Here is an 11,255-nt window from a genome sequence, read left to right on the forward strand (position 1 = left end):
CAGTTACTTCACTAAATACAGTAATGTGTAACTTTACTGTATTTTTCAAATGGCTGTGCAAATAGTATATAGTGCTGTCTTGAGCATTTTCAGGTAGTGTCACCAAGATCTGACTTTTTTGCATTGAAAACATGACAAAGCCATTTGACTATCTTGTTCATAAACAATGGTGTCAGGACTTTTCATCTTGATGACACTGACACTTTCATTGACATGAATACTTGCTTTTGAGGAATGAGCTATCCATTTTGAGAAAGTGACACGCTTTTGCAGGTTATCAACTAGGTTTTGCAGTTTGTACTAATTGTTTTGAGAATTGCATTAACTGTTGTGCAAATGTAAATAGTGATGTGAGAAATGCACCAAAGCAACTGAGAAAAACTGTAATAAATAGAGTGTATGCGCGTTGTGGACCCGCCTATAGGCGCACATTACTAATGCGCTCATTAAATAACAAAAAAAATATATTGCGCCATTGACTTTAGACCAGGTTTCAGTTGGTCGATGGCGCAGTCTATTTCTGTTGCCTCAATATAGCGACGCGCCAACAATGTGCCAGAACACACCTCGTTTTCAGACCAGCACGCCCATGGGCGCACAAATGGGGCAAGTCCATTTGCTATTTAAACAACGTGGCGCAGGATGTGAAAATGATAACTGCGTCGGACTGAAAATAGCAAAAAACACTGACAATGAAAATACAATGACTTTGGTATCTACTTTTGGTACCTCTGTATATGATAGATTTAGATAGATAGACAGACAGACAGACAGACAGACAGACAGACAGACAGACAGATAGATAGATAGATAGATAGATAGATAGATAGATAGATAGATAGATAGATAGATAGATAGATAGATAGATAGATAGATAGATAGATAGATAGATAGATAGAGAGACAGACAGACAGACAGACAGACAGACAGACAGACAAACAGATAGATAGATAGATAGATAGATAGATAGATAGATAGATAGACAGACAGTTAGATAGATAGATAGATAGATAGATAGATAGATAGATAGATAGATAGATAGATAGATAGATAGATAGATAGATAGATAGATAGATAGATAGATAGATAGATAGATAGATAGATAGATAGATAGATAGGAAACAGCTTGTACATAACTTATCTAATGCAATGATTTTGGTATCTACCTTTGGTGACTGTATATGAAAAGAAAATTGACAGACAGACAGAACGTCAAACAGACAGACGGAGCGATAGACAGACAGACAGAACGATAGACAGACAGACAGATAGATAGATAGATAAACAAGATAATTTTTGCAGTGATCTATAAGTATTTATGACTGCAAACCACAAGAGGGCGATTAACCCATATTATTAATCCATTAATCCACTGACAATAGCAAAAAACACTGACAATGAAAATACAAAGACTTTGGTATCTACTTTTGGTACCTCTGTATATGATAGATTTAGATAGATAGACAGACAGACAGACAGACAGACAGACAGACAAACAGATAGATAGATAGATAGATAGATAGATAGATAGATAGATAGATAGATAGATAGATAGATAGATAGATAGATAGATAGATAGATAGATAGATAGATAGATAGATAGACAGACAGTTAGATAGATAGATAGATAGATAGATAGATAGATAGATAGATAGACAGACAGACAGACAGACAGACAGACAAACAGATAGATAGATAGATAGATAGACAGACAGTTAGATAGATAGATAGATAGATAGATAGATAGATAGATAGATAGATAGATAGATAGATAGAGAGATAGAGAGACAGAGAGACAGACAGACAGACAGACAGACAGACAGACAGACAGATAGATAGACAGACAGTTAGATAGATAGATAGATAGATAGATAGATAGATAGATAGATAGATAGATAGATAGATAGATAGATAGATAGATAGATAGATAGATAGATAGATAGATAGGAAACAGCTTGTACATAACTTATCTAATGCAATGATTTTGGTATCTACCTTTGGTGACTGTATATGAAAAGAAAATTGACAGACAGACAGAACGTCAAACAGACAGACGGAGCGATAGACAGACAGACAGACAGAACGATAGACAGACAGACAGATAGATAGATAGATAAACAAGATAATTTTTGCAGTGATCTATAAGTATTTATGACTACAAACCACAAGAGGGCGATTAATCCACATCCATTAAAATAAAGTCATCTGGGATCTTTTTTTCTATAATATACAGAATGTGCTGTTGTTTTTGGCAGAAATACAGAAGAACCTTGTTCTGCCGGACAGGGCAAAATATTCAGACTCCTGCTCAGCATGGCATCGTAAGAGACCTCTTTCTGACTGATGCAGAGTTTCATTCATATCTCTGAAAATCAGACACAATTATGAGGTAAGGTCCGGTTCACACAGAATACGTTTTTGCTTTGGAAAACACAAGACGCAAGTAGAGGAATGGGGAAAAAATGCAAGGTCTCGAGACGCGTTTTTTAAAAGTTGAACTGATTTTAACTTTTTTAGAATGCGCGTCATGCGCGAGATGCTACAAAAGACGTGAGCGCAACAGTCAAACACGTCAGTCTAGTGCGTGTTTACATAGAAAAATAATGAAAAAGTAGCCTAGTTGAATGGAAAAACGTGTTTCTGTGTGAAGGGCCTCTAAGGATGCATGCAAAAATTATAAACATGTAACACTGTAAAAGTTAAAGGGATAGTTCGCCCAAAAATGTCGTTCCAAAAGTTGTTCCAAACCTGTATGAGGTTCTTTCTTCTGTTGAACACAAAAGAAGATATTTTGAAGAATGTTAGTAACCAAACTGTTGACAGTGGCCATTGACTTCCCTTAGTATTTTTTTTTTCCTACTATGGAAGTCAATGGCACTGTCAACTGTTTGGTTACTAACATTCTTCAAAATATCTTCTTTTGTGTTCAGCAGAGAAAAGAAGAAATGTGGCTTCAAGAGGGAGGGGAAGTCATATTGATTAAAGATTACGAGGGTGATAATGAATACTACAATATCCCTCACACACTTAAAGTCACACACTTTAAGACATATGATCACCATGAAATCAAAAATCGCTTCTCTGTTGACATAAAAAAAAAAAATGTTTTATTGGATTTAACATGCTATGGCACCATTTATCCTCAGCTGTTTGGTTGGAGAATTTTATTGACAATTAAATGGCAAAGCTAACAATAGCACTGCTCTGTTTTTGAAAATAGAACAACTGTGTATAAATATATCTCAAATTTAACGTTGAAATATAGCATTAGCTTAGAAATGTGACTGTGGTTCCAGGACACACTTAGGAACTTTAAAGCTACACTGTGTAATTTTTTAAGTTGATTCTTAACAAAAAACACTCAAAATGATATGTGCTCATTCATGAGTAATTACTTCCACAAACTAATCAAGTATTCCCGTAAGCGAATAAATCTGCCATTCAGAATACATACGAGTGAGTCGCTCGAATGGCGGCAGCCATGTTGCGCCTCCATATTGAAAATACATTAGCCAAAGAGGGACACATTGAAATTCAAGCTTTTACACTCAGTGGCACCGTGACGAATGCGAGCTGGAGATTACTCGCGACTTCCGGCCACTGTAAGAGTTAAAACGCCCTCAGAATGGGGGGGGCTAGAAAGTAATATTCAGTTGGTAGTCATATACAATTTCACCGCTAGATGGGAGAAAATCTTACACAGTGTAGCTTTAATGCTATCTATCTTATATATCTTTCATTTCTATAATACAGTAAGTAGTCTTTTTAAAAGTATGTAACTCTTTTCCAAAAGGGTATAAAGTGATAGTTTACCCAAAATTAACATGATTTACTCACCCTCGTGTTGTTCTGAACCCTTATGACTTTCTTGCTTTTGCAGAACACAAAGGAGAAAATTTAGAATAAATAATTTTCCATGTTGTTTCCATGCAACTATAGCTTTTTCAGCTTCAAAAAGGACACAAAAGCACAATAAACATTTTTTATGAAAGTTAAAACAACTTGCACAGTTATCTTCTGAAGCCATACGCTAGCTTTGTGTGAGAAACAGACCAACATTTCAATAGTTCAATCGCAAAATCTACCCTAAAGTTCAAAACAAATCGATGAATCAGTCTGAAGAATTCATTCTGAATCAGACCGATCCAATTTTCAGTACATCTATGTTTGCCATACAGGTTTGGAATGACATGATGCAGGAAAAAATGTGTCAAAATTTTTATTTCAGTTGAATTATCCCTTTAAGTCTGTGGTTTTAAAAGGAAAATATAATGTAATATTTGAGCGGAAGAGCAGCTTTCCAACTAAATTTCATACCAGGTAAATGCAACACTCGCAGTCTACAGCTAATGAGTCCCATCAGTCAAAGCTGACTATAACACTCTTGCTCACAACGAATGATGCAATGATTGCTCTAACAGTTTCAGATGTACCCAGCCACTTAGTGTTTGAAAAACACATTTGAAAATGACGGCATCTATTTTTCACCTTCAGCACGCAGAGAAGCTCAAATTGAGATGAATAGCTCTACTTCACAGGTCTGGCACATTTAACAGCTTACCTGAGAGTCCTCGGACATGCGTTAAAACCTTTTGACTTTAGTAGAACAGTGAAACATTGGATGAAACTAAAGAAATCAAATGTCCTTGTCACAATCATGCACCCATTTGAGACACAATCAATCAACACAATTGCTTTTAGTCACTGTGTACTTCAACTGTGGTGCATAAAACTTTTCAGCTTGTCTGCAGCTTCAACCACTGCAGGTATATGCCAGCTGTCTTATTGAGACTTCTTGTAACAAAATATTGTTTTTAATCAGGCAATGGTAGTGCATTTACATGATGTATCTACAATTCTAATAATAACACTGTGCATGTGAACATATTGCAGTGGGCATGTCTCAGAGAGAAGTCCTTTCAGAAAGAAAGAGTCTTGTCTCCTTTGACGACATACTATGTTAGGAGTTTTGATTAAAGTGCTCTAGTTTCTATAGTTCCTCAGAGACCTGCACAGATAAATCAGCTTGGCTCCCTCCCCATAAAGACGAGACCGGAACTGAGTGGGTGAATGGAGAAAATGGGATATGAGTTAGACATAAAAAATGTTTCATTGCAATGCACTGCTGAAGACTGGTAGAAGACTTAATGGTTCGTAATTAACATTCTCCATCCTGTCCCCTGACTCACATCCTACAGTATTTTCAGTGGTGTTTCATAACAAAAGGTCGAAATGGTGATGAATTCCACATTGTTCATCGTCTCCGTCTGCACTTAAGTCTTGAGGACAGATGCACTTAGAAGTCTTTAAAGAGAGATGCAGAAAAGCAGGTGACCGTCGTTTTATTTCGCCCACTCACTGAAATTTCACCGTAGGTTACAGCTGACACATCGTTTCAGCTTTGAGGTGTGGTACGTCTGGTCAGTTGAATGTTCACTGAGCTGAATCATTTTTCCTCTGTATACAGCTAAAAGGTGCTTTTCATCAGTATTTTATAGCTGATGTACAAAAACGCAGGAGATATTTCCGATTGTATTGCTTCATTACAGTGCGGAGCTGTAATAACCACGTCTCCTGTATTTCACAAGCATCCATAAAGGTGCTTCGGCAACCAGTATTTTCTGTTTGTTGCAGTCAATGTTCATTTTTCTCTGCGGTTATTGCTTATCCAATCTGTTTTGGGCCATTATATGATTAGACTGTCCTATACACTTAGCAAAAATGGGTAAATTGTTTTAAAAGGTCCCAGTCAGCATTTTCTGCAACAATATGCATCCAATATAACAGCAGGTTGAATCTAAAAGAGGTGTCATACATATTGAGTTTCACCCTCAAAGTCTGGTTTTAAAAAATGAGTCAGAAACGGTAAAGCAGACACGGCACATCAGAGCTTCAATAGGAAGACTAGCAGATGGACGACAACTGATGAAAGCTATTGTATAACACAACACATTTCCTGCCATGTAAAAGTTATTTAAAGCCCGTTTCTGCCCAGCTACAGGAGGATTAACAGTGGTCAGGAATGGTATTTTACCAAAAAATTCCTGTTGCTTCAAAGCTAGTTTCTTGGGTTTGATTTCCACTAAAAACTGACAGCTTGAATGCAGCATCTGCCAAAAAACGAATCTAGAATAATCACCCTGATTTCACGGCAATTCATACGAATTTTACGAGGTGGCTAATTCGTACGAATTCATACGACCTCACTCGCACGATTTTTGCTAAATCGTACAGATTTTAAGAGTTGCCCAATTCATATGAATTCGTACGAATGACCTACACCTGACCCCGCCCATAAACCTACCCATTACATGGATTTAAACAAATCGTACAAATTCGTACGAGTGAGGTCGTATCAATTCGCACTGTAAGACTTGAGAAATTAGAATATGCCGGGCAGTCTGGTTGAGGAACAACCACTCCCTGAGAAGACAAAGGACTTTTCTGGAAATTAACATTTGAACTCTCTCTTGTGAAATTAGCATCACCATTCGAGACGCAAGTCTCACCTAAGCATCATCCTAATCTACATCTCTTTCCCTTGACCCCTCTGTAAGGGTGGATTTCCAGCAGGGGTTCAAGCTGCAAGACTGCCGAATGACTAAAGAAATGTTATTAGCAAGATGGTACAAAACTGCACATTTCTTGTCTATTCCACCCACTGTACTTATACCAACGACGGAAATAAGCACAGTTATAATAGCTTAATATGTGGGAGAGAGTTGCTATAGAGCAGTGGTTTTCAATTCCAGTCCTCGTGACCCACTGCTCTGCACATTTTGTATGTCTCTCTTATCTGACACACTCAGTTCAGTTCATGGAGTCTCTCCTAATGAGCTGATGATCTGGTTCAGGTGTGTTAAATAAGGGAGACATACAAAATGTGCAGAGCAGTGGGTCACAAGGACTGGAATTGAGAACCACTGCTATAGAGAGTGACAATATTGTATTGAAATTTGTAGCACTTCAAAGTCAATACCAAATCAAAACTGTTTAGCACATTATTTGTAATTGAAAAGGTTTAATGACAAAATATGGTTATGGTTACACTTAAAATAGTTACAAAATAGATGTATGAGATGATAACTTATACCAGGGGTTTTCAACTGATTCTGTGCCAGGGACCACCACTCTGACTAACAAGTAGGGTAGAGTGGGGGAAAACGCCCCCCTTAAGGAAAATGTGACATTACAGTGAAACAAAACATAAATGTGACTAGAATTGCCATCCCGGTTTTGAGTGACTATGGCAGGAGTTATTCACCAAATATTAAAATTGCTCAGCCTTCATAATTAATTAGTATTTTCACTGAAAATATTTTTGTACAAAGGGGGCGTTTTGCCCCAGCGGTGGGGTAAAACGCCCCCCAAGGTGGGGTAAAATGCCCCCTTTCTTACCAACCAGTTTGCTTCATAGATCAACAGCAAAATTAACAGACAATAGTTTTTAATCTCTAAAGGTAAAAGGCAAGGAATGTATCAACATGTATATATATTAATATTTATTTCAGCAATGTTCAAAATAGGCAAAATTAACTACCTTCCATCAGTGAGCTAACTGTGCTAGCAAGTTAGCTAGTTAATGCTCACTTGAGGTAATTTTTTCATGTTTTGTTCAAATATTTTGATTTTACCACTTAGTTATACTGCATTAAGTGTAAAACAAAGGATTTGATAGACAGAAATATTTTATTATAGTAATTATGATAGAGAAACTATGCCCCCAGGGGGGGGGGGGCGTTTTACCCCTCAGCGTAGGGGGCGTTTTACCCCACAAGCTATAGAGCTGGTAAGTCCCGCCCCTTCCGCTAATCCCCCTGGACCTCAAAGTTGAAAAACCGTCAATGCAAGTGATTGGGAGAAAATAATTATTTTCTGGTCCCGTTTGAATTTTGCCATGAATGTGAACATATGTTTTCTGTGAATTTTTTATAGAACTTTTCGTGTAAAGAATGCTACAATTTAGCGGGTAGAAGTTTGATACGGTTAGACTTTGTGTGAAAGCACTTTGTGGACTACAACTCTTCGCTGCTTTCGACGCGTTTGAAACGTCACCACCACTAGCACACGGCTCTAGCTCACGGATCCCGCTAAACATGACTGTGTCTTTGGTGCACTTCACCGCCTTCTTTCAGGGAGAGGACAAAATCGTTGAGGTTGGTGAAAACCACGGGTAAGTCAACTTTATGGGGTGACGTCACATAGGCGACATGTAGTCTTTCTCGTTATGTCTTTTCCACAACTGCTAGCCGACGAATCATACCATATACTGTCAAACTTGTAACATGAAAGATTATATAAAAAATTCACAGACAACATATGTTCACATTCATGGCACAATTCAAACGGGACCAGAAAATAATTATTTTCTCCCATTCACTTGCATTGACGATTTTTCAACCTAGAGGTCCAGCGGGGTTAGCGAAGGGGGCGGGACTTACCAGCTCTATGAGTTTAAACATTTTTATTTTTATTTTTAAAATATAATTATATTACTTATAAATAATATATGATCTCAAACTACAGACTTCACTATTCATCTATCATACATCACTGCGATATCCTGCAGAACAATATTCTCTTAAACACTTATTTACTAATATCGGAAAATTATAGCATTTACCCTGTAATCCTCTTCTCTTCAAATGTGTCGCTAGTGTCAGCTTCTCCATAGAGATTTGTATATCCCCGTTATCAACGTAGTGCATAGCAACAGTAAAAATGTATCTTGACTACTTTTAGTGGTTATTTTGGGAAAAACAGGTTTTCCCCCACTCTACCCTAATCGGCGGCCCACTATTGTGTGTGTGTGTGTGTAGTGTGTGGATTCCTCTGTCAGATAGCACATCCGGACGTCGAATTGAGGAAATGGCATTTAAAAAAAAAAAAAAAAAAGAGTTTGTCATGTCATTTTGCTGTGTACTGAACCTATTCACTGCTCCATCAACGTTTCATGCCAAATCACTATATTTCCTTGTTTAAAATGTACTGCAAGATGCAGTTTCTTTCCAAACCGCGATAAGCGCCGAACCTATTTTTAGCCTAAACGCGATATATCCTCTCGACTAATCAGAATTCTCTCTCTCTCTCTCGCTCTCTCACCCTCAAATCACTCGCGCGTATCGCGCCAGATGCTCAATTCGCCTCATTCGCGATGCAGGACCTCCAGATGCGCGTAAACACGTCTTTACATTGACTTGACATGAAAATCACTTGCGCCAGACGCTCTATTCGCGTTTGGTGTGAACGCCACTCACTCACTCACTCACTCACTCACTCACACAAGGTCATGTCGTGATTTGTTTTATGTAAAGCGGACAATGGTTCTACTTTTTATGGGTTGGACACTTTACTGAATGCCAATATAATTATTACTGACGGACTTGCCTTTTTTTAAGACAAACTTTTTTATTATGGAAAAAAAGTGATTTTAATAGTGAAATTATGTAGGCTGGAATGCATGTAACAGACCACATGCACCACATGCAATGCCGCCGCGGACCACCAGGGGGCCGCGGACCACCGGTTGAAAACCCCTGACTTAAGGCCAATTTATACTTCTGCGTCGAGTGTACGCCGTAGTGTACGTCGTAGGGTACGCACGTAGGCGACGCCGTCGTGAGCATTTATACTTCTGCGAATGTCTGTGTTGCTCTGCAGTTACACCGCCGAAACGCTAGTTGGCGCGGGTGGGTTTTAATGTTCCAGTTCCACTGTGTTTACATTCCTCGCGGCTGTTTTGAGTTTAGGTTTCTACGAGCAATGGCGACTGAAGGAGTCATACAGATGGCTGTATTTCCGCACTTCTTCAAGCAATCTCTCGGTCACTTGGTCTGTTTCCATGGCTCTTCACTGATCTTCGGAATTTAAAAATGGCGGGCGGGCGGTGCAGAGTGCAGAAGATCATTCCGGAAATGCGTAGGAGGAAACGCGATGCTATCCAGCCGACCAATCACAGATCTTGCGGTCCGCGTCGCCGCGACGCGTAGTTACATTTTTGAGGAGGTGCGCGTCAGGGTACGGCGAAGGGTACGACGTATGGTACACGTCAATGCGTATGCTACGCCGTACCTTCTACGCGAACCCGACGCAGAAGTATAAATTGGCCTTTATACCATTAATCTTACCTAGCATGTAAAATGTCACCTGAGATATATATGGAGAGAGAGAGAGAGAGAGAGAGAGAGAGAGAGAGAGAGAGAGAGAGAGTAAGAAGAAAGAGGAAAGAGGAGATAAAGGAAGAGAGCCCCAAGAAAGGGACCCAGAGAATAAGAGAGCCAGAGCACCAAAGAGACAGAGCAACAGTTACAATTTTCTTTTATCCCTTCCGTGACCATGTGACTAAAACCCAAATGAGCCATTCAAACTGACCAATCAGATAATTACAACTTCCCCCAACGTCCTAAAGGTGTGACAATTCATCGACCCCCAAAGTACACACATCTTGGCCTACAGGCCTAGATCACTATCAGCCTCTCTGTGCCTTTAAAGGTCCCGTTGCATGCGATTCCATGTTTCAAACTTTAGTTAGTGTGTAATGTTGCTGTTAGAGCATAAATAATATCTGTAAAATTATAAAGCTCAAAGTTCAATGCCAAGCGAGATATTTTATTTAACAGAAGTTGACTACAAAAAACGGCTCGATTGGACTACATCCCTCTACATCCTGCATTAGTGACATCACCAGAACCGTTTCTTGACTAACCTCCGCCCACAGGAATGCTCCCTCAACTCTACTGGCTACTTGCGCACTTCTTATAACTTAGCCTACTGTGTTTACTCAGCTCTTACGGTGATTTTCTGAAGTAAAACTGACGCTTCATCTTTTGTGTGATGTACAATAAACTTTATTAAACTCATCAGTACATGTTTGATCATCATTCAGACAGCAGACTTGTAGGCTATTAATAAATAATGGATACATAGCCTACAAGCAGATGACAAATACGTTATAATAACCGTAATTAAACTACTAAACCATACCTGTTTCATCTCTATACAGCACTCTGACTCTGTAGGCATTATTGTCCGACTCGAAATGAATGCCGTTACAGAGAGTTTCTGATATTATCATCATTCCGTGAGATGAATTTTTCCTGACAGACTGAGCACGAGCTCATGAAGCTCCGCCCCCTGTGTCGTCCAGCAGCACCTCATTTGCATTTAAAGGGGACACACTGAAACGGCTCGTTTTTCTGAGCCCCAAAAAATGTCAATTTAAACATGCTGTAAAAAATGATCTGTTGGGTATTTTG

Source organism: Rutilus rutilus (genome assembly GCF_951802725.1).
Source record: "Rutilus rutilus genome assembly, chromosome: 13".
Classification (NCBI taxonomy): Eukaryota; Metazoa; Chordata; class Actinopteri; order Cypriniformes; family Leuciscidae; genus Rutilus; species Rutilus rutilus.